The sequence below is a fragment of the Trematomus bernacchii genome, unplaced genomic scaffold (assembly GCF_902827165.1).
Source record: "Trematomus bernacchii unplaced genomic scaffold, fTreBer1.1, whole genome shotgun sequence".
Classification (NCBI taxonomy): Eukaryota; Metazoa; Chordata; class Actinopteri; order Perciformes; family Nototheniidae; genus Trematomus; species Trematomus bernacchii.
In genome coordinates this window covers 2,312-21,065 of record NW_022987984.1, presented here as the reverse complement: position 1 = coordinate 21,065, position 18,754 = coordinate 2,312, and the positions used below count along the sequence as shown (strand labels likewise).

Sequence of the window (18,754 nt, the reverse complement as noted above, 5' to 3'; positions counted from 1 at the left end):
GAGGGTTTTTTAGACTGTCTTCAGGTTGGGTGTGGTTTCCAAATATCACTTGATTAATGTATATATAATGGCAGTGGTGGGATTTGAACCCACGCCTCCTGAGAGACTGGAGCCTTAATCCAGCGCCTTAGACCGCTCGGCCACACTACCTGTTTTCAAGCAGAAAATGCACCTAATTAAAGAATTACAGAAGAATGAGCTTGATAGCAACCAAAATGACATAAATCAAATTAGCCCTTCAGCCAGTGACAAGAAGTCAAGAGTCCAAATTCTCCAAAAATTGGCAACTCATCCCAAAGCACACTGACCTTCAAGTTGAGTCACACCCAAATCAAGACTGAGGTTTTACGAGACTGTCTTCAGGTTGGATGTGGTTTCCAAATATCACTTGATTCTTGTATATATAATGGCAGTGGTGGGATTTGAACCCACGCCTCCTGAGAGACTGGAGCCTTAATCCAGCGCCTTAGACCGCTCGGCCACACTACCTGTTTTCAAGCAGAAAATGCACCTAATTAAAGAATTACAGAAGAATGAGCTTGATAGCAACCAAAATGACATAAATCAAATTAGCCCTTCAGCCAGTGACAAGAAGTCAAGAGTCCAAATTCTCCAACAATTGGCAACTCATCCCAAAGCACACTGACCTTCAAGTTGAGTCACACCCAAATCAAGACTGAGGGTTTTTTAGACTGTCTTCAGGTTGGGTGTGGTTTCCAAATATCACTTGATTATTGTATATATATATAATGGCAGTGGTGGGATTTGAACCCACGCCTCCTGAGAGACTGGAGCCTTAATCCAGCGCCTTAGACCGCGCGGCCACACTACCTCTTTTCAATGAGAAAATGCACCTAATAGAAAAAAAGAAGAATGAGCTTGATAGCAACCAAAATGACATAAATCAAATTAGCACTTTCAGCCAGTGACACACCCAAATCAAGACTGAGTTTTTTTTTAAATGTCTTCACACCCAACTCAAGACTGAGGGTTTTTTAGATTGTCTTCAGGTTGGGTGTGGTTTCCAAATATCACTTGATTAATGTATATATAATGGCAGTGGTGGGATTTGAACCCACGCCTCCTGAGAGACTGGAGCCTTAATCCAGCGCCTTAGACCGCTCGGCCACACTACCTGTTTTCAAGCAGAAAATGCACCTCATTAAAGAATTACAGAAGAATGAGCTTGATAGCAACCAAAATGACATAAATGAAATTAGCCCTTCAGCCAGTGACAAGAAGTCAAGAGTCCAAATTCTCCAAAAATTGGCAACTCATCCCAAAGCACACTGACCTTCAAGTTGAGTCACACCCAAATCAAGACTGAGGGTTTTTTAGACTGTCTTCAGGTTGGGTGTGGTTTCCAAATATCACTTGATTCTTGTATATATAATGGCAGTTGTGGGATTTGAACCCACGCCTCCTGAGAGACTGGAGCCTTAATCCTGCGCCTTAGACCGCTCGGCCACACTACCTGTTTTCAAGCAGAAAATGCACCTAATTAAAGAATTACAGAAGAATGAGCTTGATAGCAACCAAAATGACATAAATGAAATTAGCCCTTCGGCCAGTGACAAGAAGTCAAGAGTCCAAATTCTCCAAAAATTGGCAACTCATCCCAAAGCACACTGACCTTCAAGTTGAGTCACACCCAAATCAAGACTGAGGGTTTTTTAGACTGTCTTCAGGTTGGGTGTGGTTTTCAAATATCACTTGATTATTGTATATATATATAATGGCAGTGGTGGGATTTGAACCCACGCCTCCTGAGAGACTGGAGCCTTAATCCAGCGCCTTAGACCGCTCGGCCACACTACCTGTTTTCAAGCAGAAAATGCACCTAATTAAAGAATTACAGAAGAATGAGCTTGATAGCAACCAAAATGACATAAATGAAATTAGCCCTTCGGCCAGTGACAAGAAGTCAAGAGTCCAAATTCTCCAAAAATTGGCAACTCATCCCAAAGCACACTGACCTTCAAGTTGAGTCACACCCAAATCAAGACTGAGGTTTTACGAGACTGTCTTCAGGTTGGATGTGGTTTCCAAATATCACTTGATTCTTGTATATATAATGGCAGTGGTGGGATTTGAACCCACGCCTCCTGAGAGACTGGAGCCTTAATCCAGCGCCTTAGACCACTCGGCCACACTACCTGTTTTCAAGCAGAAAATGCACATAATTAAAGAATTACAGAAGAATGAGCTTGATAGCAACCAAAATGACATAAATCAAATTAGCCCTTCAGCCAGTGACAAGAAGTCAAGAGTCCAAATTCTCCAACAATTGGCAACTCATCCCAAAGCACACTGACCTTCAAGTTGAGTCAAACCCAACTCAAGACTGATGTTTGATGACACTGTCTTCAGGTTGGGTGTGGTTTCCAAATATCACTTGATTAATGTATATATAATGGCAGTGGTGGGATTTGAACCCACGCCTCCTGAGAGACTGGAGCCTTAATCCAGCGCCTTAGACCGCTCGGCCACACTACCTGTTTTCATAGAGAAAATGCACCTAATTAAAGAATTACAGAAGAATGAGCTTGATAGCAACCAAAATGAAATAAATCAAATTAGCCATTTCAGCCAGTGACACACCTAACTCAAGACTGAGTGTTTTTTAGACTGTCTTCAGGTTGGGTGTGGTCTCAAAATATCACTTGATTCTTGTATATATAATGGCAGTTGTGGGATTTGAACCCACGCCTCCTGAGAGACTGGAGCCTTAATCCTGCGCCTTAGACCGCTCGGCCACACTACCTGTTTTCATTGAGAAAATGCACCTAATAAAAAAAATGTAGAAGAATTAGCTTGATAGCAACCAAAATGAAATAAATCAAATTAGCCATTTCAGCCAGTGACACACCCAAATCAAGACTGAGGTTTTTTTTAAATGTCTTCACACCCAACTCAAGACTGAGGGTTTTTTAGACTGTCTTCAGGTTGGGTGTGGTTTCCAAATATCACTTGATTACTATATATACAATGGCAATGGTGGGATTTGAACCCACGCCTCCTGAGAGACTGGAGCCTTAATCCAGCGCCTTAGACCGCTCGGCCACACTACCTTTTTTCAATGAGAAAATGCATCTAATAGAAAAAAATAAGAATGAGCTTGATGGCAACCAAAATGACATAAATCAAATTAGCCCTTCAGCCAGTGACAAGAAGTCAAGAGTCCAAATTCTCCAACAATTGGCAACTCATCACAAAGCACACTGACCTTCAAGTTGAGTCAAACCCAACTCAAGACTGAGGTTTGATGACACTGTCTTCAGGTTGGGTGTGGTTTCCAAATATCACTTGATTAATGTATATATAATGGCAGTGGTGGGATTTGAACCCACGCCTCCTGAGAGACTGGAGCCTTAATCCAGCGCCTTAGACCGCTCGGCCACACTACCTGTTTTCAAGCAGAAAATGCACCTAATTAAAGAATTACAGAAGAATGAGCTTGATAGCAACCAAAATGACATAAATGAAATTAGCCCTTCAGCCAGTGACAAGAAGTCAAGAGTCCAAATTCTCCAAGAATTGGCAACTCATCCCAAAGCACACTGACCTTCAAGTTGAGTCACACCCAACTCAAGACTGAGGTGTTATTTTTAAATATCTTCACACCCAACTCAAGACAGAGTTTTTTTGAGACTGACTTCAGGTTGGGTGTGGTTTCCAAATATCACTTGATTATTGTATATATATATAATGGCAGTGGTGGGATTTGAACCCACGCCTCCTGAGAGACTGGAGCCTTAATCCAGCGCCTTAGACCGCTCGGCCACACTACCTTTTCTCAATGAGAAAATGCACCTAATAGAAAAAAAGAAGAATGAGCTTGATAGTAACCAAAATGACATAAATGAAATTAGCCCTTCAGCCAGTGACAAGAAGTCAAGAGTCCAAATTCTCCAACAATTGGCAACTCATCCCAAAGCACACTGACCTTCAAGTTGAGTCACACCCAACTCAAGACTGAGGTGTTATTTTTAAATATCTTCACACCCAAGGCAAGGCAAGGCAAGGCAAGTTTATTTATATAGCACCTTTCAACACAAGGTAATTCAAAGTGCTTTACAAAAATGGAAGACATTTTAAAAATGGCATTTAAAATCAGTCATTAAAAAGGAAAGATAATAAAATAAACATTAAAAGAAAAAATACATGGATAAAAGTTAAAAGTTACAGTGCAGTTTAAGATGTGAATAGTTCAATTAAAAGCAGCGGCAAAAAGAAAAGTCTTCAGCCTGGATTTAAAAGTAGTAAGAGTTGCAGCGGACCTGCAGGTTTCTGGGAGTTTGTTCCAGATATTCGGAGCATAATAACTGAATGCTGCTTTACCATGTTTAGTTCTGACTCTGGGGACAGAAAGCTGACCAGTCCCTGAAGACCTGAGGGTTCTGGATGGTTCATAATTTAGCAGTAGGTCAGACATGTATTTTGGGCCTAAACCATTCAAAGCTTTATAAACCAGCAACAATATTTTGAAATCTATTCTTTGACACACAGGAAGCCAGTGTAAAGACTTCAGAACAGGAGTGATGTGATCCACTTTCTTAGTGTTAGTGAGGACTCGAGCAGCGGCGTTCTGAATTAGCTGCAGCTTTCTAATAGATTTTTTAGTGAGGCCTGTAAAGACACCATTGCAGTAGTCGAGTCTACTGAAGATAAAAGCATGGACAAGTTTTTCCAAATCCTGCTGTGACATTAGTCCTTTAATCCTAGATATGTTCTTTAGGTGATAGTAGGCTGATTTAGTAACTGTTTTAATGTGACTGTTGAAACTCAGGTCAGAGTCCATGACTACACCTAGATTTCTGGCTTTATCTGTTGTTTTGAACATTGCAGACTGAAGCTCAGCGCTAACTTTTATACGTTCTGCCTTGGCTCCAAAAACCATTACCTCAGTTTTATCTTTGTTTAATTGGAGAAAGTTCTGACACATCCAGTCATTGATTTGTTCAATGCACTTACTCAGTGTTTGAATTGGAGCATAATCTCCTGGTGAAATTGTTACGTAAATTTGTGTGTCATCCGCATAGCTATGGTAACTTATTTTGTTCTTTTTCATTATCTGAGCCAGTGGTAGCATGTAGATGTTAAAGAGAAGAGGCCCCAAGATGGAGCCTTGAGGTACCCCACATGTCATATTTGTCAACTCAGATGTGTATTTACCTATAGAAATAAAGTTTTTTTCTGTCCTTTAAGTAGGACTCAAACCAATTTAGAACTGTTGCCGAAAGTCCCACCCAGTTTTCTAGTCGGTCTAGTAATATGTTGTGGTCAACAGTGTCAAATGCAGCATTGAGATCTAATAATACTAACACTGATGTTCTGCCACTGTCTGTGTTTAAGTGGATGTCATTGAAGACCTTTACAAGAGCAGTCTCAGTGCTGTGGTTTGGACGAAATCCTGACTGGAACACATCCAAACAGTTATTTAAATGCAAGAAGTTACTCAACTGTTGAAATACTACTTTTTCAATGATTTTACCTAGAAATGGCAGGTTTGATATTGGCCTGTAATTGTTCATTACTGAGGCATCTAGATTATTCTTTTTTAAGAGCGGTTTAATGACTGCAGTTTTCAGGGCCTCTGGAAAAATACCTGAGTGAAGAGATGTGTTTACTATATGAAGTAGATCTGAGGCCATGCAAGGAAAAACATCTTTGAAAAATCCTGTTGGAATAATATCAAGGCAGCAGGAGGAGGATTTCAGAAGTTGAATAATGTCCTCTAAGTTTTTACCATTAATCTGATGGAATTGTGTCATGGTGTTTGAATTGATATTAGGTGGACATAGGGACAAAACATTTGCTGTACCTGATGTAGAGGCACTGACTGCTTGTCTAATTTTCTGAATTTTGTCAGTGAAGAAGGAGGCAAAATCATTGCACGCCCTGGTGGATAGAAATTCAGAGGCTACTGACACTGGGGGGTTAGTTAGTCTGTCGACGGTAGCAAACAAGGCACGTGCGTTGTTTTTGTTTTTGGTAATGATGTCAGAGAAGAAAGACTGTCGTGCCTTTTTCAATTCCAAATTATAAAGGCCAAGTCTCTCTTTATAGATTTCAAAGTGAACCTGGAGATTTGTTTTTCGCCACCTACGTTCAGCTTTTCGACACTCTCTTTTTTCTGTTCTCACGGTCATGGCCTTTCTCCATGGAGATATTTTCTTGCTAATGACTTCCTTTACCTTAGTTGGAGCAATGGTATCTATAACATTTTTCATTTTTGAATTAAAATGATCTACTAGCTCATTTACTGAGATGTTAGCAGGGGCAAGTGTGGATGAGAAATTATGAGTAAACATTTCCCTAGTATTTTCAGTTAAATATCGCTTTGTGGTTACCTCTTTCTGAACATTTTTGTGAACAGAAATAGAGCTCTCAAAGAAAACACAGGAATGATCAGAGAGTGCAACATCAGTCACCACAACCTTTGAGATATTCAGACCCTTTGAGATAATTAAGTCCAGAGTGTGCCCCTTATTGTGCGTGGGCTCCGCCACATGCTGAGTCAGTCCATAGTTATCAAGAACACAAAACAGTTCTTTAGCCCCTCTGTCCTGGGGGTTGTCAACATGGATGTTAAAATCACCAACAATGACTAAACGGTCAAAGTCAATACACACTATAGACAGCAGTTCAGTAAAATCATCAAAAAAGCTTGCACAGTATTTGGGTGGTCTATAGATATTTAGGAACAGAGCTCGAGAGGAGCATTTCAGCTGAAGGGCCACATATTCAAAAGAAGCAAAGTCCCCATAAGATGTCTTCCTGCATTGAATGGAATCATTGAACAAAATAGCAACTCCACCCCCTTTCTTATGCATTCTTTCCTGACTCATAAAACTAAAGTTGGGAGGGGTTGATTCGATAAGAACAGCTGCACTGTTATTTTGTTCAATCCAAGTTTCCGTTAAAAACATAAAATCGAGATTGTGCTCAGTGATAAAATCATTGATTAAAAATGTTTTTCCTGCCAAAGACCTGACATTTAATAAAGCTAGTTTAAGTTTGTTAAATACACTATCAGTAAAAAAATTTGTGACAAGCTGTGGCTGACATGGAATCACTGCTAAATTTGATAACCTCACACAAACGTTTGAGCACTTCCTGTTTCTAAGCTGATTTACCGCTCTTAATCTATTACCTATCAACACAGATATCGGCAAAGCTACTGGCAGGCAGGGCCCCGGCATGTGCTGGAAAGAGTTGAGAGTGCCATATGCCCTTGAGCCTGGACCCAGCACATATCAGTAAAAGTTTGTTGCGTTTTGTACACACACATCCTTATCAGGCTTCGGAGACTGCAGATGCTTTCTTGAAGGGATGGGAGGTGGTTGACATAGGCACAGTGATGAAGACGGGGGAGATGGTGCGCGTCTCTGCTTCGGTGATTTTGGTGGGCGTCGTTGAGGGGCGGGGGTAAAGGACATGCTGCCAACCCTGCATCTCGCCTTCATGCGGTCATCGAACTCCAGGGGGGAGGGCGAGGGTGAAAGGGTGAGCGGAGAGTAGAGAGAGCTGGGAGATGAATGAAGAGTATCCTCCAAGGCGTTGACAGGGGGGGTGACGGGCAGTGGAGACTCCTCCATTTGTGTCATAGGTCTCCCATAATCAGAACATTCCTCAGGCGGGTGCAGTGATACTTCTTCAGGTTTTTCTGCGCAATGTGTTGTGTCTTTCTCCTGTTTTGATTCCTCTTGCCGCTTGTCCTTGGCAGAGGGAACAGATTGCTGACGCAGGCAGTTGAATATGTTAGAGATAAACAATTTCACTCCTGACTTGTTCAGGCAAACTCCATCTGCCTTAAAAAGATGTCTGCGATCCCAGAAAAAGTTAAAATTGTCAATAAAATGGACAGAATGGTCAGTGCAGGCAGCTGAAAGCCACATGTTCAATGCAAACAGTCTGCTGAATCTCTCCACTCCTCTTCTGACTGGCGGTAGAGGGCCACTGATGAACACCTCCGCATTTAGAGAGCTGACAGTTTCCAACAGACATTTAAAGTCTTCTTTCAGCGCTTCTGACTGTTGTTTCACAACATCATTTGTTCCAATATGTAGTACCACATTCTTCACAGTTGGATGTTCAGCCCCAATATGCAGGATCTTCTCAGCCAAGTCGGAGACCATATCCTTGGGAAAACAGAGGACTTTGGTGTTGTTCTTACTACACAGACCTTTTACATCTCTTACAGCAGAATCACCCACAATCAGAGTTTCAGGCCCAGCCGTTAGCTTTCCCTCTAGCCTTTTACTTTTGGAGTAGCTATTGGTCCTTACCCTGCTGTGTGAAGAGGACGGGTTATCCAGGTCATCAGAAAGAGATCTCCGGTTCTCGGTCAGCGGAGCGTATCTGTTCTGGATTGGCACACTTGGTGGTTTAGGAGGATTGTTTGTAGTTCTCCCTTTAGCAGCTGTCCACGGCTGTTTCCTAGTATGAATAGGGGTTGAAGAGGCACTCTTCCTGGGTGATAACAATGCAGGCCAGCCGGTCGCATCACAGATTTCAGAGCGCTGGGCTCTGCCTGTTATTCGTCCTCCCAAATCCCATGGAAATGATTTACTCTTAGGCTTTGCACCCAGAGAGTTCCAGGGAGGACTACCACTTGTAGATTTATTACCCAGTACACAGCCCTCCTGTTCCTTGGAAACCTTGTAGCTGCTAACTAGCTGTGAGTTAGCATACCCTTTTCCATTATCTTGCAACACTGGTAAAGTGGTGTTATTCCCACAACATAGTCCATTCACTTCCACGTTAACTTCCAACCGTTGCATTTTCATTTCCAACACAGCCATCTTCTGTTGAAGTTTGTGGAAGTCATCTGTAGAGAACGGAGGCATTTTGCTACCAACTAGCTTAAGCTAAATAGCATGCAGTAGCCTACCAGGCTTTAGCTGTTGCTAGGCCACGCTACTGTAAGACAGAGTTTTTTTGAGACTGTCTTCAGGTTGGGTGTGGTTTCCAAATATCACTTGATTATTGTATATATATATAATGGCAGTGGTGGGATTTGAACCCACGCCTCCTGAGAGACTGGAGCCTTAATCCAGCGCCTTAGACCGCGCGGCCACAATACCTGTTTTCAATGAGAAAATGCACCTAATAGAAAAAAAGAAGAATGAGCTTGATAGTAACCAAAATGACATAAATCAAATTAGCCCTTCAGCCAGTGACAAGAAGTCAAGAGTCCAAATTCTCCAACAATTGGCAACTCATCCCAAAGCACACTGACCTTCAAGTTGAGTCACACCCAACTCAAGACTGAGGTTTCATGACACTGTCTTCAGGTTGGGTGTGGTTTCCAAATATCACTTGATTCTTGTATATATAATGGCAGTGGTGGGATTTGAACCCACGCCTCCTGAGAGACTGGAGCCTAAATCCGGCGCCTTAGACCGCTCGGCCACACTACCTGTTTTCAAGCAGAAAATGCACCTAATTAAAGAATTACAGAAGAATGACCTTGATAGCAACCAAAATGACATAAATGAAATTAGCCCTTCGGCCAGTGACAAGAAGTCAAGAGTCCAAATTCTCCAAAAATTGGCAACTCATCCCAAAGCACACTGACCTTCAAGTTGAGTCACACCCAAATCAAGACTGAGGTTTTACGAGACTGTCTTCAGGTTGGATGTGGTTTCCAAATATCACTTGATTATTGTATATATATATAAAATGGCAGTGGTGGGATTTGAACCTGCGCCTCCTGAGAGACTGGAGCCTTAATCCAGCGCCTTAGACCGCTCGGCCACACTACCTGTTTTCAATGAGAAAATGCACCTAATAGAAAAAAAGAAGAATGACCTTGATAGCAACCAAAATGACATAAATGAAATTAGCCCTTCGGCCAGTGACAAGAAGTCAAGAGTCCAAATTCTCCAACAATTGGCAACTCATCCCAAAGCACACTGATCTTCAAGTTGAGTCACACCCAAATCAAGACGGAGGTTTTACTAGACTGTCTTCAGGTTGGATGTGGTTTCCAAATATCACTTGATTCTTGTATATATAAGGGCAGTGGTGGGATTTGAACCCACGCCTCCTGAGAGACTGGAGCCTAAATCCAGCGCCTTAGACCGCTCGGCCACACTACCTGTTTTCATTGAGAAAATGCACCTAATAGAAAAAAAGAAGAATGAGCTTGATAGCAACCAAAATGACATAAATCAAATTAGCCCTTCAGCCAGTGACAAGAAGTCAAGAGTCCAAATTCTCCAACAATTGGCAACTCATCCCAAAGCACACTGACCTTCAAGTTGAGTCAAACCCAACTCAAGACTGAGGTTTCATGACACTGTCTTCAGGTTGGGTGTGGTTTCCAAATATCACTTGATTAATGTATATATAATGGCAGTGGTGGGATTTGAACCCACGCCTCCTGAGAGACTGGAGCCTTAATCCAGCGCCTTAGACTGCTCGGCCACACTACCAGTTTTCAAGCAGAAAATGCACCTAATTAAAGAATTACAGAAGAATGAGCTTGATAGCAACCAAAATGACATAAACAAAATTAGCCCTTCGGCCAGTGACAAGAAGTCAAGAGTCCAAATTCTCCAAAAATTGGCAACTCATCCCAAAGCACACTGACCTTCAAGTTGAGTCAAACCCAACTCAAGACTGAGGTTTGAGGACACTGTCTTCAGGTTGGATGTGGTTTCCAAATATCACTTGATTAATGTATATATAATGGCAGTGGTGGGATTTGAACCCACGCCTCCTGAGAGACTGGAGCCTTAATCCAGCGCCTTAGACCGCTCGGCCACACTACCTGTTTTCAAGCAGAAAATGCACCTAATTAAAGAATTACAGAAGAATGAGCTTGATAGCAACCAAAATGACATAAACGAAATTAGCCCTTCGGCCAGTGACAAGAAGTCAAGAGTCCAAATTCTCCAACAATTGGCAACTCATCCCAAAGCACACTGACCTTCAAGTTGAGTCACACCCAAATCAAGACGGAGGTTTTACTAGACTGTCTTCAGGTTGGATGTGGTTTCCAAATATCACTTGATTCTTGTATATATAATGGCAGTGGTGGGATTTGAACCCACGCCTCCTGAGAGACTGGAGCCTTAATCCAGCGCCTTAGACCGCACGGCCACACTACCTCTTTTCAATGAGAAAATGCACCTAATAGAAAAAAAGAAGAATGAGCTTGATAGCAACCAAAATGACATAAATCAAATTAGCCCTTCAGCCAGTGACAAGAAGTCAAGAGTCCAAATTCTCCAACAATTGGCAACTCATCCCAAAGCACACTGACCTTCAAGTTGAGTCAAACCCAACTCAAGACTGAGGTTTCATGACACTGTCTTCAGGTTGGGTGTGGTTTCCAAATATCACTTGATTAATGTATATATAATGGCAGTGGTGGGATTTGAATCCACGCCTCCTGAGAGACTGGAGCCTTAATCCAGCGCCTTAGACCGCTCCGCCACACTACCTGTTTTCAAGCAGAAAATGCACCTAATTAAAGAATTACAGAAGAATGAGCTTGATAGCAACCAAAATGACATAAACGAAATTAGCCCTTCGGCCAGTGACAAGAAGTCAAGAGTCCAAATTCTCCAACAATTGGCAACTCATCCCAAAGCACACTGACCTTCAAGTTGAGTCACACCCAAATCAAGACGGAGGTTTTACTAGACTGTCTTCAGGTTGGATGTGGTTTCCAAATATCACTTGATTCTTGTATATATAAGGGCAGTGGTGGGATTTGAACCCACGCCTCATGAGAGACTGGAGCCTAAATCCAGCGCCTTAGACCGCTCGGCCACACTACCTGTTTTCATTGAGAAAATGCAACTATTAAAAAAAATGTAGAAGAATTAGCTTGATAGCAACCAAAATGAAATAAATCAAATTAGCACTTTCAGCCAGTGACACACCCAAATCAAGACTGAGTTTTTTTTAAATGTCTTCACACCCAACTCAAGACTGAGGGTTTTTTAGATTGTCTTCAGGTTGGGTGTGGTTTCCAAATATCACTTGATTAATGTATATATAATGGCAGTGGTGGGATTTGAACCCACGCCTCCTGAGAGACTGGAGCCTTAATCCAGCGCCTTAGACCGCTCGGCCACACTACCTGTTTTCAAGCAGAAAATGCACCTAATTAAAGAATTACAGAAGAATGAGCTTGATAGCAACCAAAATGACATAAATGAAATTAGCCCTTCAGCCAGTGACAAGAAGTCAAGAGTCCAAATTCTCCAAAAATTGGCAACTCATCCCAAAGCACACTGACCTTCAAGTTGAGTCACACCCAAATCAAGACTGAGGGTTTTTTAGACTGTCTTCAGGTTGGGTGTGGTTTTCAAATATCACTTGATTATTGTATATATATATAATGGCAGTGGTGGGATTTGAACCCACGCCTCCTGAGAGACTGGAGCCTTAATCCAGCGCCTTAGACCGCTCGGCCACACTACCTGTTTTCAAGCAGAAAATGCACCTAATTAAAGAATTACAGAAGAATGAGCTTGATAGCAACCAAAATGACATAAATGAAATTAGCCCTTCGGCCAGTGACAAGAAGTCAAGAGTCCAAATTCTCCAAAAATTGGCAACTCATCCCAAAGCACACTGACCTTCAAGTTGAGTCACACCTAACTCAAGACTGAGGGTTTTTTAGACTGTCTTCAGGTTGGGTGTGGTCTCCAAATATCACTTGATTCTTGTATATATAATGGCAGTTGTGGGATTTGAACCCACGCCTCCTGAGAGACTGGAGCCTTAATCCAGCGCCTTAGACCGCTCGGCCACACTACCTGTTTTCAAGCAGAAAATGCACCTAATTAAAGAATTACAGAAGAATGAGCTTGATAGCAACCAAAATGACATAAATGAAATTAGCCCTTCGGCTAGTGACAAGAAGTCAAGAGTCCAAATTCTCCAACAATTGGCAACTCATCCCAAAGCACACTGACCTTCAAGTTGAGTCAAACCCAACTCAAGACTGAGGTTTCATGACACTGTCTTCAGGTTGGGTGTGGTTTCCAAATATCACTTGATTATTGTATTTATAATGGCAGAGGTGGGATTTGAACCCACGCCTCCTGAGAGACTGGAGCCTTAATCCAGCGCCTTAGACCGCTCGGCCACACTACCTGTTTTCAATGAGAAAATGCACCTAATAGAAAAAAAGAAGAATGACCTTGATAGCAACCAAAATGACATAAATGAAATTAGCCCTTCGGCCAGTGACAAGAAGTCAAGAGTCCAAATTCTCCAACAATTGGCAACTCATCCCAAAGCACACTGATCTTCAAGTTGAGTCACACCCAAATCAAGACGGAGGTTTTACGAGACTGTCTTCAGGTTGGATGTGGTTTCCAAATATCACTTGATTATTGTATATATATATAAAATGGCAGTGGTGGGATTTGAACCTGCGCCTCCTGAGAGACTGGAGCCTTAATCCAGCGCCTTAGACCGCTCGGCCACACTACCTGTTTTCAATGAGAAAATGCACCTAATAGAAAAAAAGAAGAATGACCTTGATAGCAACCAAAATGACATAAATGAAATTAGCCCTTCGGCCAGTGACAAGAAGTCAAGAGTCCAAATTCTCCAACAATTGGCAACTCATCCCAAAGCACACTGATCTTCAAGTTGAGTCACACCCAAATCAAGACGGAGGTTTTACTAGACTGTCTTCAGGTTGGATGTGGTTTCCAAATATCACTTGATTCTTGTATATATAAGGGCAGTGGTGGGATTTGAACCCACGCCTCCTGAGAGACTGGAGCCTAAATCCAGCGCCTTAGACTGCTCGGCCACACTACCAGTTTTCAAGCAGAAAATGCACCTAATTAAAGAATTACAGAAGAATGAGCTTGATAGCAACCAAAATGACATAAACAAAATTAGCCCTTCGGCCAGTGACAAGAAGTCAAGAGTCCAAATTCTCCAAAAATTGGCAACTCATCCCAAAGCACACTGACCTTCAAGTTGAGTCAAACCCAACTCAAGACTGAGGTTTGAGGACACTGTCTTCAGGTTGGATGTGGTTTCCAAATATCACTTGATTAATGTATATATAATGGCAGTGGTGGGATTTGAACCCACGCCTCCTGAGAGACTGGAGCCTTAATCCAGCGCCTTAGACCGCTCGGCCACACTACCTGTTTTCAAGCAGAAAATGCACCTAATTAAAGAAATACAGAAGAATGAGCTTGATAGCAACCAAAATGACATAAACGAAATTAGCCCTTCGGCCAGTGACAAGAAGTCAAGAGTCCAAATTCTCCAACAATTGGCAACTCATCCCAAAGCACACTGACCTTCAAGTTGAGTCACACCCAAATCAAGACGGAGGTTTTACTAGACTGTCTTCAGGTTGGATGTGGTTTCCAAATATCACTTGATTCTTGTATATATAATGGCAGTGGTGGGATTTGAACCCACGCCTCCTGAGAGACTGGAGCCTTAATCCAGCGCCTTAGACCGCACGGCCACACTACCTCTTTTCAATGAGAAAATGCACCTAATAGAAAAAAAGAAGAATGAGCTTGATAGCAACCAAAATGACATAAATCAAATTAGCCCTTCAGCCAGTGACAAGAAGTCAAGAGTCCAAATTCTCCAACAATTGGCAACTCATCCCAAAGCACACTGACCTTCAAGTTGAGTCAAACCCAACTCAAGACTGAGGTTTCATGACACTGTCTTCAGGTTGGGTGTGGTTTCCAAATATCACTTGATTAATGTATATATAATGGCAGTGGTGGGATTTGAATCCACGCCTCCTGAGAGACTGGAGCCTTAATCCAGCGCCTTAGACCGCTCCGCCACACTACCTGTTTTCAAGCAGAAAATGCACCTAATTAAAGAATTACAGAAGAATGAGCTTGATAGCAACCAAAATGACATAAACGAAATTAGCCCTTCGGCCAGTGACAAGAAGTCAAGAGTCCAAATTCTCCAACAATTGGCAACTCATCCCAAAGCACACTGACCTTCAAGTTGAGTCACACCCAAATCAAGACGGAGGTTTTACTAGACTGTCTTCAGGTTGGATGTGGTTTCCAAATATCACTTGATTCTTGTATATATAAGGGCAGTGGTGGGATTTGAACCCACGCCTCATGAGAGACTGGAGCCTAAATCCAGCGCCTTAGACCGCTCGGCCACACTACCTGTTTTCATTGAGAAAATGCAACTATTAAAAAAAATGTAGAAGAATTAGCTTGATAGCAACCAAAATGAAATAAATCAAATTAGCACTTTCAGCCAGTGACACACCCAAATCAAGACTGAGTTTTTTTTTAAATGTCTTCACACCCAACTCAAGACTGAGGGTTTTTTAGATTGTCTTCAGGTTGGGTGTGGTTTCCAAATATCACTTGATTAATGTATATATAATGGCAGTGGTGGGATTTGAACCCACGCCTCCTGAGAGACTGGAGCCTTAATCCAGCGCCTTAGACCGCTCGGCCACACTACCTGTTTTCAAGCAGAAAATGCACCTAATTAAAGAATTACAGAAGAATGAGCTTGATAGCAACCAAAATGACATAAATGAAATTAGCCCTTCAGCCAGTGACAAGAAGTCAAGAGTCCAAATTCTCCAAAAATTGGCAACTCATCCCAAAGCACACTGACCTTCAAGTTGAGTCACACCCAAATCAAGACTGAGGGTTTTTTAGACTGTCTTCAGGTTGGGTGTGGTTTTCAAATATCACTTGATTATTGTATATATATATAATGGCAGTGGTGGGATTTGAACCCACGCCTCCTGAGAGACTGGAGCCTTAATCCAGCGCCTTAGACCGCTCGGCCACACTACCTGTTTTCAAGCAGAAAATGCACCTAATTAAAGAATTACAGAAGAATGAGCTTGATAGCAACCAAAATGACATAAATGAAATTAGCCCTTCGGCCAGTGACAAGAAGTCAAGAGTCCAAATTCTCCAAAAATTGGCAACTCATCCCAAAGCACACTGACCTTCAAGTTGAGTCACACCTAACTCAAGACTGAGGGTTTTTTAGACTGTCTTCAGGTTGGGTGTGGTCTCCAAATATCACTTGATTCTTGTATATATAATGGCAGTTGTGGGATTTGAACCCACGCCTCCTGAGAGACTGGAGCCTTAATCCAGCGCCTTAGACCGCTCGGCCACACTACCTGTTTTCAAGCAGAAAATGCACCTAATTAAAGAATTACAGAAGAATGAGCTTGATAGCAACCAAAATGACATAAATGAAATTAGCCCTTCGGCTAGTGACAAGAAGTCAAGAGTCCAAATTCTCCAACAATTGGCAACTCATCCCAAAGCACACTGACCTTCAAGTTGAGTCAAACCCAACTCAAGACTGAGGTTTCATGACACTGTCTTCAGGTTGGGTGTGGTTTCCAAATATCACTTGATTATTGTATTTATAATGGCAGAGGTGGGATTTGAACCCACGCCTCCTGAGAGACTGGAGCCTTAATCCAGCGCCTTAGACCGCTCGGCCACACTACCTGTTTTCAATGAGAAAATGCACCTAATAGAAAAAAATAAGAATGAGCTTGATGGCAACCAAAATGACATAAATCAAATTAGCCCTTCAGCCAGTGACAAGAAGTCAAGAGTCCAAATTCTCCAACAATTGGCAACTCATCCCAAAGCACACTGACCTTCAAGTTGAGTCAAACCCAACTCAAGACTGAGGTTTGATGACACTGTCTTCAGGTTGGGTGTGGTTTCCAAATATCACTTGATTAATGTATATATAATGGCAGTGGTGGGATTTGAACCCACGCCTCCTGAGAGACTGGAGCCTTAATCCAGCGCCTTAGACCGCTAGGCCACACTACCTGTTTTCAAGCAGAAAATGCACCTAATTAAAGAATTACAGAAGAATGAGCTTGATAGCAACCAAAATGACATAAATGAAATTAGCCCTTCAGCCAGTGACAAGAAGTCAAGAGTCCAAATTCTCCAAGAATTGGCAACTCATCCCAAAGCACACTGACCTTCAAGTTGAGTCACACCCAACTCAAGACTGAGGTGTTATTTTTAAATATCTTCACACCCAACTCAAGACAGAGTTTTTTTGAGACTGTCTCCAGGTTGGGTGTGGTTTCCAAATATCACTTGATTATTGTATATATATATAATGGCAGTGGTGGGATTTGAACCCACGCCTCCTGAGAGACTGGAGCCTTAATCCAGCGCCTTAGACCGCTCGGCCACACTACCTTTTCTCAATGAGAAAATGCACCTAATAGAAAAAAAGAAGAATGAGCTTGATAGTAACCAAAATGACATAAATGAAATTAGCCCTTCAGCCAGTGACAAGAAGTCAAGAGTCCAAATTCTCCAACAATTGGCAACTCATCCCAAAGCACACTGACCTTCAAGTTGAGTCACACCCAACTCAAGACTGAGGTGTTATTTTTAAATATCTTCACACCCAAGGCAAGGCAAGGCAAGGCAAGTTTATTTATATAGCACCTTTCAACACAAGGTAATTCAAAGTGCTTTACAAAAATGGAAGACATTTTAAAAATGGCATTTAAAATCAGTCATTAAAAAGGAAAGATAATAAAATAAACATTAAAAGAAAAAATACATGGATAAAAGTTAAAAGTTACAGTGCAGTTTAAGATGTGAATAGTTCAATTAAAAGCAGCGGCAAAAAGAAAAGTCTTCAGCCTGGATTTAAAAGTAGTAAGAGTTGCAGCGGACCTGCAGGTTTCTGGGAGTTTGTTCCAGATATTCGGAGCATAATAACTGAATGCTGCTTTACCATGTTTAGTTCTGACTCTGGGGACAGAAAGCTGACCAGTCCCTGAAGACCTGAGGGTTCTGGATGGTTCATAATTTAGCAGTAGGTCAGACATGTATTTTGGGCCTAAACCATTCAAAGCTTTATAAACCAGCAACAATATTTTGAAATCTATTCTTTGACACACAGGAAGCCAGTGTAAAGACTTCAGAACAGGAGTGATGTGATCCACTTTCTTAGTGTTAGTGAGGACTCGAGCAGCGGCGTTCTGAATTAGCTGCAGCTTTCTAATAGATTTTTAGTGAGGCCTGTAAAGACACCATTGCAGTAGTCGAGTCTACTGAAGATAAAAGCATGGACAAGTTTTTCCAAATCCTGCTGTGACATTAGTCCTTTAATCCTAGATATGTTCTTTAGGTGATAGTAGGCTGATTTAGTAACTGTTTTAATGTGACTGTTGAAACTCAGGTCAGAGTCCATGACTACACCTAGATTTCTGGCTTTATCTGTTGTTTTGAACATTGCAGACTGAAGCTCAGCGCTAACTTTTATACGTTCTGCCTTGGCTCCAAAAACCATTACCTCAGTTTTATCTTTGTTTAATTGGAGAAAGTTCTGACACATCCAGTCATTGATTTGTTCAATGCACTTACTCAGTGTTTGAATTGGAGCATAATCTCCTGGTGAAATTGTTACGTAAATTTGTGTGTCATCCGCATAGCTATGGTAACTTATTTTGTTCTTTTTCATTATCTGAGCCAGTGGTAGCATGTAGATGTTAAAGAGAAGAGGCCCCAAGATGGAGCCTTGAGGTACCCCACATGTCATATTTGTCAACTCAGATGTGTATTTACCTATAGAAATAAAGTTTTTTTCTGTCCTTTAAGTAGGACTCAAACCAATTTAGAACTGTTGCCGAAAGTCCCACCCAGTTTTCTAGTCGGTCTAGTAATATGTTGTGGTCAACAGTGTCAAATGCAGCATTGAGATCTAATAATACTAACACTGATGTTCTGCCACTGTC

The 18,754-nt window shown here is 41.8% G+C and overlaps 31 non-coding genes across 31 annotated transcripts; all 31 read right to left on the bottom strand.

Moving 5' to 3' along the window:
* Positions 1–68: 68 nt before the first annotated feature.
* Positions 69–150, bottom strand: trnal-aag. The gene has a single exon. It is a non-coding gene; the product is annotated as a tRNA-Leu (tRNA).
* Positions 151–407: 257 nt separating this feature from the next.
* trnal-aag lies at positions 408–489 on the bottom strand. Its single transcript has one exon. It is a non-coding gene; the product is annotated as a tRNA-Leu (tRNA).
* A 261-nt stretch (positions 490–750) lies between these two features.
* trnal-aag lies at positions 751–832 on the bottom strand. The gene has a single exon. It is a non-coding gene; the product is annotated as a tRNA-Leu (tRNA).
* Positions 833–1,054: 222 nt separating this feature from the next.
* trnal-aag lies at positions 1,055–1,136 on the bottom strand. Its single transcript has one exon. It is a non-coding gene; the product is annotated as a tRNA-Leu (tRNA).
* Positions 1,137–1,736: 600 nt separating this feature from the next.
* On the bottom strand, positions 1,737–1,818 carry trnal-aag. Its single transcript has one exon. It is a non-coding gene; the product is annotated as a tRNA-Leu (tRNA).
* Positions 1,819–2,075: 257 nt separating this feature from the next.
* Positions 2,076–2,157, bottom strand: trnal-aag. Its single transcript has one exon. It is a non-coding gene; the product is annotated as a tRNA-Leu (tRNA).
* Positions 2,158–2,414: 257 nt separating this feature from the next.
* trnal-aag lies at positions 2,415–2,496 on the bottom strand. Its single transcript has one exon. It is a non-coding gene; the product is annotated as a tRNA-Leu (tRNA).
* Positions 2,497–2,989: 493 nt separating this feature from the next.
* On the bottom strand, positions 2,990–3,071 carry trnal-aag. The gene has a single exon. It is a non-coding gene; the product is annotated as a tRNA-Leu (tRNA).
* A 254-nt stretch (positions 3,072–3,325) lies between these two features.
* trnal-aag lies at positions 3,326–3,407 on the bottom strand. Its single transcript has one exon. It is a non-coding gene; the product is annotated as a tRNA-Leu (tRNA).
* A 302-nt stretch (positions 3,408–3,709) lies between these two features.
* On the bottom strand, positions 3,710–3,791 carry trnal-aag. Its single transcript has one exon. It is a non-coding gene; the product is annotated as a tRNA-Leu (tRNA).
* Positions 3,792–9,343: 5,552 nt separating this feature from the next.
* On the bottom strand, positions 9,344–9,425 carry trnal-uag. The gene has a single exon. It is a non-coding gene; the product is annotated as a tRNA-Leu (tRNA).
* A 263-nt stretch (positions 9,426–9,688) lies between these two features.
* Positions 9,689–9,770, bottom strand: trnal-aag. The gene has a single exon. It is a non-coding gene; the product is annotated as a tRNA-Leu (tRNA).
* A 254-nt stretch (positions 9,771–10,024) lies between these two features.
* On the bottom strand, positions 10,025–10,106 carry trnal-uag. The gene has a single exon. It is a non-coding gene; the product is annotated as a tRNA-Leu (tRNA).
* Positions 10,107–10,360: 254 nt separating this feature from the next.
* trnal-aag lies at positions 10,361–10,442 on the bottom strand. The gene has a single exon. It is a non-coding gene; the product is annotated as a tRNA-Leu (tRNA).
* Positions 10,443–10,699: 257 nt separating this feature from the next.
* Positions 10,700–10,781, bottom strand: trnal-aag. The gene has a single exon. It is a non-coding gene; the product is annotated as a tRNA-Leu (tRNA).
* A 257-nt stretch (positions 10,782–11,038) lies between these two features.
* On the bottom strand, positions 11,039–11,120 carry trnal-aag. Its single transcript has one exon. It is a non-coding gene; the product is annotated as a tRNA-Leu (tRNA).
* Positions 11,121–11,713: 593 nt separating this feature from the next.
* trnal-uag lies at positions 11,714–11,795 on the bottom strand. Its single transcript has one exon. It is a non-coding gene; the product is annotated as a tRNA-Leu (tRNA).
* A 224-nt stretch (positions 11,796–12,019) lies between these two features.
* Positions 12,020–12,101, bottom strand: trnal-aag. The gene has a single exon. It is a non-coding gene; the product is annotated as a tRNA-Leu (tRNA).
* A 261-nt stretch (positions 12,102–12,362) lies between these two features.
* trnal-aag lies at positions 12,363–12,444 on the bottom strand. Its single transcript has one exon. It is a non-coding gene; the product is annotated as a tRNA-Leu (tRNA).
* A 257-nt stretch (positions 12,445–12,701) lies between these two features.
* trnal-aag lies at positions 12,702–12,783 on the bottom strand. The gene has a single exon. It is a non-coding gene; the product is annotated as a tRNA-Leu (tRNA).
* Positions 12,784–13,040: 257 nt separating this feature from the next.
* trnal-aag lies at positions 13,041–13,122 on the bottom strand. The gene has a single exon. It is a non-coding gene; the product is annotated as a tRNA-Leu (tRNA).
* A 596-nt stretch (positions 13,123–13,718) lies between these two features.
* On the bottom strand, positions 13,719–13,800 carry trnal-uag. Its single transcript has one exon. It is a non-coding gene; the product is annotated as a tRNA-Leu (tRNA).
* A 257-nt stretch (positions 13,801–14,057) lies between these two features.
* On the bottom strand, positions 14,058–14,139 carry trnal-aag. Its single transcript has one exon. It is a non-coding gene; the product is annotated as a tRNA-Leu (tRNA).
* Positions 14,140–14,396: 257 nt separating this feature from the next.
* On the bottom strand, positions 14,397–14,478 carry trnal-aag. Its single transcript has one exon. It is a non-coding gene; the product is annotated as a tRNA-Leu (tRNA).
* Positions 14,479–15,071: 593 nt separating this feature from the next.
* trnal-uag lies at positions 15,072–15,153 on the bottom strand. The gene has a single exon. It is a non-coding gene; the product is annotated as a tRNA-Leu (tRNA).
* Positions 15,154–15,378: 225 nt separating this feature from the next.
* On the bottom strand, positions 15,379–15,460 carry trnal-aag. The gene has a single exon. It is a non-coding gene; the product is annotated as a tRNA-Leu (tRNA).
* A 261-nt stretch (positions 15,461–15,721) lies between these two features.
* Positions 15,722–15,803, bottom strand: trnal-aag. Its single transcript has one exon. It is a non-coding gene; the product is annotated as a tRNA-Leu (tRNA).
* A 257-nt stretch (positions 15,804–16,060) lies between these two features.
* On the bottom strand, positions 16,061–16,142 carry trnal-aag. Its single transcript has one exon. It is a non-coding gene; the product is annotated as a tRNA-Leu (tRNA).
* A 257-nt stretch (positions 16,143–16,399) lies between these two features.
* trnal-aag lies at positions 16,400–16,481 on the bottom strand. Its single transcript has one exon. It is a non-coding gene; the product is annotated as a tRNA-Leu (tRNA).
* A 254-nt stretch (positions 16,482–16,735) lies between these two features.
* trnal-aag lies at positions 16,736–16,817 on the bottom strand. Its single transcript has one exon. It is a non-coding gene; the product is annotated as a tRNA-Leu (tRNA).
* A 302-nt stretch (positions 16,818–17,119) lies between these two features.
* On the bottom strand, positions 17,120–17,201 carry trnal-aag. The gene has a single exon. It is a non-coding gene; the product is annotated as a tRNA-Leu (tRNA).
* Between the last annotated feature and the right edge of the window lie 1,553 nt (positions 17,202–18,754).